This window comes from Felis catus, chromosome A2 (genome assembly GCF_018350175.1).
Source record: "Felis catus isolate Fca126 chromosome A2, F.catus_Fca126_mat1.0, whole genome shotgun sequence".
Taxonomy (NCBI): Eukaryota; Metazoa; Chordata; class Mammalia; order Carnivora; family Felidae; genus Felis; species Felis catus.
The window spans coordinates 15,935,898-15,942,352 of NC_058369.1; the positions used below are offsets into that span (position 1 = coordinate 15,935,898).

A 6,455-nucleotide genomic window follows, 5' to 3' on the forward strand; every position below is an offset into this window, starting at 1 on the left:
TTCTTTTTTTAGCTTATGTATATGTACTCTCCAGCAGCATAATGGCACGTCACCTTTGTTCCGAGTATTCTTTTTTCTTTTTTGAAGTTTATTTATTTATTTTAAGAGAGAGAGAGAAACTCCAACGCAGGCTCCTCACTGGCAGCACAGAGCCCGACGCGGGGCTCAAACTCACGAACCGTGAGATCATGGCTTGAGCCAAAACCAAGAGTCAGAAACGTAACCAACTGAGTCACCCAGATAGCCTTCTTCCCTCTTTTTATTTTTTTTTAAGATTTTATTTTTAAGTAATCTCCACACCTAACACAGGATTTGCACTCACAACCCTGAGATCCAGTCGTGCGTTCTACCGACTGAGCCAGCCAGGTGCCCCTCCACTCCTGCCCTGAGTATTCTTTTTTTTTTTTTTTCAACATTTATTTATTTTTGGGACAGAGAGAGACACAGCATGAATGGGGGAGGGGCAGAGAGAGAGGGAGACACAGAATCGGAAGCAGACTCCAGGCTCTGAGCCATCAGCCCAGAGCCTGACGCGGGGCTCGAACTCCCGGACCGCGAGATCGTGACCTGGCTGAAGTCGGATGCTTAACCGACTGCGCCACCCAGGCGCCCCCCTGCCCTGAGTATTCTTAATAGTGAATGGATTTCCTCTTTACACCAAATGACCAAATTTCCCATGAGCGACTCAACAGAAGAATTGTGATTTGATATGTTCAGTGTAGAGAATAAAGGCCCTGCTGGTAGAAACTTCTCAGAGCCTTGCAATGTGCAGACACTGTCCTCTTAAACACCAAGCTCACCGTTTGTCCAGCAACTGTGCTTAAGGTGATGTGGACAGGACGCGCTAACATTGCTCTCGGTTAAGTGAAGGATGAAAAAAGTGTGTGAGACAAACAATCCCTGACCTGTGAACTCTTCCATCTGGTAGGGGGTGTGAGACAGAGACAGATGACTCCAGAAATGAAGAGGAACACACTCAGGGCTCTGCCTGGGCCAGGGAGGGAGAGACCATTTCTACCTGGAATCTGAGGCAGAAAGACTTCACGGAGGAAGTGGCTTTTGAGCAGGTCTTTGAAAAAAGGACAGGATTTGGAAAGGGAGGGGATATGGGGGAGATAGCCGAAGCCAACAGAATGCCCAATACAAAGGTGAGGGGGGAGGGCACAAACTCACGTGGACTGTAGGGCAGGGTGGGAAGGTTGCAATGGGCCATGGATTTCAGGCAAAGCATCTTGGGCTTTTCTGGGAAGACAAAGGGAACTACTGAAGGGTTTAGAGCAGGGGAGAAGAACAATCCTCATGGTGCGTTAGGAAGATAAATCCAGTGATACAGGATGGAGTAAAGACCCCAGAATCACGCAGGGACGTGGGTTAGAAGACAAGGGTACATGTGAGGCAAAGAGAGATCAATGGCTAATAAGAGAGGGGCCAGAAGAACCCAGAGAGGAATTTGGCCAAGAGGCACCATGACAGAGGAGTCAAAGCACCGGGAGCAATAGAAGACTGATTGAAAACAAGAAAGCAAAGACCAAACAGAATGTATCATATGTCAAAAAGGAAAGAGAAAGAAAGGAAGAAAGAAAGAAAGAAAGAAAGAAAGAAAGAAAGAAAGAAAGACACATGCGGATTATTTGCTGGGCTCGGGTGGGCTGCCCATCTCTTAAAGGATGGGAAAGGAAGCAGGGGTAGCCTTGGGTGTCTTTGGGAAGAAATGTGAGTGCAGAACACAAGTGTGACTTTCCTCCGAAACCACTTGTGCCTTTTGGCTTGTGGACTGTGGAACCACATTACCAATGAAAGATAAACACAAACCTTTAGAATTATATATTTAAAAGAAGAAGAAGAAGAAGAAGAAGAAGAAGAAGAAGAAGAAGATGAAGAAGAAGAAGAAGACAAGCTAGGCTGCTCTTCAGATGTGGTATCCATTCCACCAGCCACGAGGGCATTGGGAACTTTGAAGTACCTTTGATCTCTTTTGTGGTTCAGCCAGAATGTACTATAAAGAGCAATCATGTGAAGACTTAACTACACATCACAGGGTTTCCTCTCGCATTGGGAAGTGACATCTGTCCTTAGGTAAGCACAGGTGCGGAATATAGGTGTTGGTTCATATCCCCAGACCCCTGAGAGCTTTTAGGAGCCCTGTGACCTACACAGGACCGCACATAACCAAATCATGGGCCCAGCATGCTCCATTTGGCCCCCCAGCCCCAACACTGTCCAACAGAACTAACTACGGCGATAGAAATGTTCTCAACCTGCGTTGCCCAATAGGGCCACCAGTCTTTGAAATACTGAATTTTTAATTTGTTAAGGTTTATTTACTTTTGAGAGACAGAGAGAGACAGAGAGGGAAGGGGAGGACAGAGAGAGAGGGGTACAGAGGACCCGAAGCAGGCTCCATGCCGACAGCAGAGAGACTGACGTGGGGCTCGAACCCACAAACCACGAGATTGTGACCTGAGCCGAAGTTGGATGCTTAATCAACTGAGACAACCAGGCATCCCTGAATTTTTCACCCCTGTCACCTTGTCTCTTTGTATCTATTCCACCTACACATCAAGCTTCCGGGAGCCAGCTAACACTCATCTTCAACACTGTGTGACAGATCAAGGAAAATACCAGGGGCTGTAAAGACGAATAGGACCCACTTCTAGGAAACTCACTCACTGTTCAGTGGAAGACACCCATCTGAATCCAATGGTGATAATGGAACATGGTGGGTATTTCTCCTGTAACAGAAAGCGGAAGGGTGAGGTGAAGCCAAGTGTGCACGGAAAGTCACCTTCTGCTTCGGTGGGGTTCCCCCAAGAGCAGTTCCTGAGCGATGATTTGAGAGCAAAGAGTTTATTTGAAAAGTGCTGGGAACTCTGGTGGGGAGCGGGGAAAGAAGACAGGAAGGGGAGGGTGCTAGCAGAGGGTTCATTTTGAAGTACCTTCTGCTGGGGGGGGGGGGTGACTGGAGCGCCAAACCACTGGAAGACCCGTGGCCACAAGGTAACTCCTACTCAGCTATCCCGCTGGAGGGGGAGTCGGGGTATTTATATTCTGCCCTGTCAGTCACTGGCTGATGGCTGCTCCCAGGGGATGTTAATTCCCCAGCACTTCCGGCCTGACTGGCTCTGGCAGATGCTTTTTTCCAGCTGGGGGGAGAGTTCCCAGGCAACACGATGTAGATGCTGGATGTTGGAAGCCAGCCGGGCACACTCAGTTAAGGCTTCAGGGATAACGCATCGGCCGCATATTTGAACATGTTTGTGAACAACTTTCCGGTGAAGCCAAGGGTGGACATGAGAGTGGTGTCCAGGCAGGTGGGTCAATGTGTCAGAAGGCACAAAGGCACAAAAGGGCACTACAGAGAGCCCGCTGTGGCAAGCTTAGGAGTCTCCCAGACAATGGCAGGTGGCCTTGAACAGGCCTCAGCTTTGACTCCCTGCTCCTCCTTCTCTCTGTTGAGCATCACAGTCTGCTAGTTTTTTGTTTTTTTTTTTTTTAGTCTATTTGTGTATTTTGAGACAGAGAGAAAGCAGGATCAGGGGAAGGGCAGAGAGAGAAAGAATCCCAGGCAGCCTCCTCAATTTCAGCATTGTGCCCGATGCGGGGCTTGAACTCACAAACCTTGAGTTCGGCCTGAGTCGAAACCAAGAGTGAGATGCTTAACCGACTGAACCACCCAGGTGCCCCACACTCTGCTAGTTTAAAAAAGATGATCCTTGGGGTGCCTGGGTGGCTCAGTCGGTTAAGCATCTGACTTCAGCCCAGGTCACGATCTCACGGTTCATGGGTTCGAGCCCCGCATTGAGCTCTGTGCTGACAGCACAGAGCCCGGACCCTGCTTCGGATTCTGTGTCTCCCTCTCTCTCTGCCCCTCCCCAGTTCGTGCTCTGTCTCTCTATCTCTCAAAAATAAATAAAAAATTAAAAAAAAAATAATAAAGATGATCCTTTCCCAGCTTGAGTTTCTGAGGGTTTCTTCAAATCCCAGAATGAAAATTCTAAAGTCTGGTTCTTAACAAACCCGGTTCCTGTCTTTCATAGCTGTGGGCTTTCAACAACTTCATTCGGGTTTTCTTCCACTTCTGCCCAGTTTAAATCCCCGGTATAGTTACGGTCATCTTTCTCCATCCACTGACCTCTTCTAGGGATCTGTGAATTAGGACCCATGAGCCGAAAACGGCCCATGGCCCACGCTACAAATAAAGTTTCACTGGAACGCAGCTGAGCTCTTTTGCTTATGAACAATAAGCACAGACCATGAGTCTGTGGTCAATCCCATAGATTCTGTATTCCAAAGTAGACTATAAGCAGAACTTCCACAGGAACTTGAAAAACAGGTTTTCTGACTCTGGAGACCGCCTCATCTATATTGGGGACATGAGTGCATTGATGAAAATGGGGAGGTATTTGAAAAGGGGTCCTTTGTAGAAAACTGCGGGTGCCATGTGCCCTGGGCGGGAAGGAAATGGCAGGTGGGTGCTTGTCTCTCACCTCAAGCCTGGCGAGAACGATGCCACTGGCCTCCCCTGGGAGCTCGGTACGAGTCGCCCTGGTTAAAGAGGCTTTGTGCGCAGGCTCCGATCGGCCAAGGGGGAGCTAGTCCGCTGGCCACTGTCCTATGCCATCAGAAGAAGAGCTTCCTCCTGCGGTCTAGACTTTTGGCCCTGAGCGAAGCCTCTCCATTTTCAGACGGGGAGAGATTTTTTCCTGGCTTAGTTTGAGATCCTGGAAAATTGACCCCAACAGGCGGAAGCTCATGCCTGACCTGCAGACACCGGCTTCGGTCACAGTTGCAACGTGAAACGTGGACGCTAGAGGGCACTCGTCCACACCAGGGCCCAGGGGTCCCTCAGGCAGCCAGCCCACGTGGTAGCTGGGAGGGGAGGTTTTGAGGTCACAGCAAGACACTCAAGCTTGCCTGTATCCGGTGTGGTCCAGCTGTGTTGCAAAACTTGAGGGGATGCCATTTTTATCCCCAGGGATCCGGCGACGCCGTGCCCAAGAAGGCGCAGTGGAAGGCAGGAAACACAGGTTGGATTTATTATCATCTGGGCCAATTCCTAGTTCGGGATGTGGGATTTTGGTAAACTGGTTATAGCTCAAGGCCTATGAAATTCCACGACCTCCTCCTAAACCAAAATTCAATTCTTATTCCAGAGGCCCATGCCCAAGCCCAAAGCACGGGGGCGGGGGGGCGCGGCGGGCGCTGAAAACACGCATGAATAAAGGAGAACAGAGAAAAACAAGAAAAACAAGATCGGGGGGCCCGGCCCTTGTGAGGCACACCCTGATTCAACATACAGCTGCTTGGGGTGGGGAGGTGGGCGTCGGGGGCGGGTGGTGGAAATAGACAGACTCGTTAGTGCCCGCAGGGGACCTTTTAATATACAGACGCCCCGGCTGCCAGTGTGTGCGACCCCATCCGGACTCGGAAGCCTGGCAATCGTACGAGAACTCCTCTGACCCAGAGCAAGGGCGAATGAGCCCATCCTGTGTTGCGCAATCGGGAGGCTGTTCATCTGTCAAACCCCAGCTGGTCACACTTGCTGATGACTTACACTTACAACTGTCCTGGTCTTTATGAGGGTTGGCGGCGGGGAGGGGCAGCGAAGGGAAAGGTAAAACCAAACCTTGGTGGCTGGCCACAAGGTGACACTTGATCTAATCAAAGAGTGTATATCTAGGACATCCTGGCCGAGGCGCTCGGATCCGCTCCCTGCCCTTCTCCACCCTGCCCTGCCCCTGAACAGCTGCCCTGCACGGATGCCGCCAGAATTCTCTCTTGCTCTCGGGATGGAGGCCGTGGGGAGCTCCTGGAGGAGGCTGGAAGAAAGGGGGAGAGTAGGATCAGTGTGGATTCCCCCAGCCCTTCCTGAGGCAGCACCGGGGGCCGGGAGCACCCCGACTGCGGTGGGCCTCTCCACTCTGCTTCGCCCACCCCTCACCCCTTCAGGGCCGCTAACAAACCCAGCTGCTACTCATCAGGGGGCTGCTGTGCCCCTTCATCCTGCTCTCACCTTGGTTGGCCCCTTTATTAAACTCGCCTCAAAGTGCCCAATTTGAGTGTGTCAGTTATTTCCCATAGGGACCCCGAGTGACACAAGGAGACGATATATAGCACAGGAAAAGAAGCTGGCGAAGAAAAAGACAAAAATGGGATGTTACATAAGCATTCCAGGAAGACTTCCTGGAGAAGGAGGCAGGGGGCCGGGTCTTTTTTTTTTTCTTTAATTTTTTTTTTTTAACATTTATTTATTTTTGAGACAGAGAGAGACAGAGCATGAATGGGGGGAGGGCCAGAGAGAGAGGGAGACACAGAATCTGAAGCAGGCTCCAGGCTCTGAGCTGTCAGCACAGAGCCTGATGCGGGGCTCGAACTCACGGACCGTGAGATCGTGACCTGAGCGAAGTTGGACGCTCAATCGACTGAGCCACCCAGGCGCCCCGGAGGCCGGGTCT

General features: G+C 50.7%; 1 long non-coding RNA gene across 1 annotated transcript; it reads left to right on the forward strand.

Annotated features, from left to right (window-relative positions):
* The first annotated feature begins 4,172 nt into the window (after positions 1-4,172).
* On the forward strand, positions 4,173-6,096 carry LOC123381198. The gene is made up of 2 exons (XR_006587921.1): positions 4,173-5,027; positions 5,388-6,096. It is a non-coding gene; the product is annotated as an uncharacterized LOC123381198 (long non-coding RNA).
* The last annotated feature ends 359 nt before the right edge of the window (positions 6,097-6,455 follow it).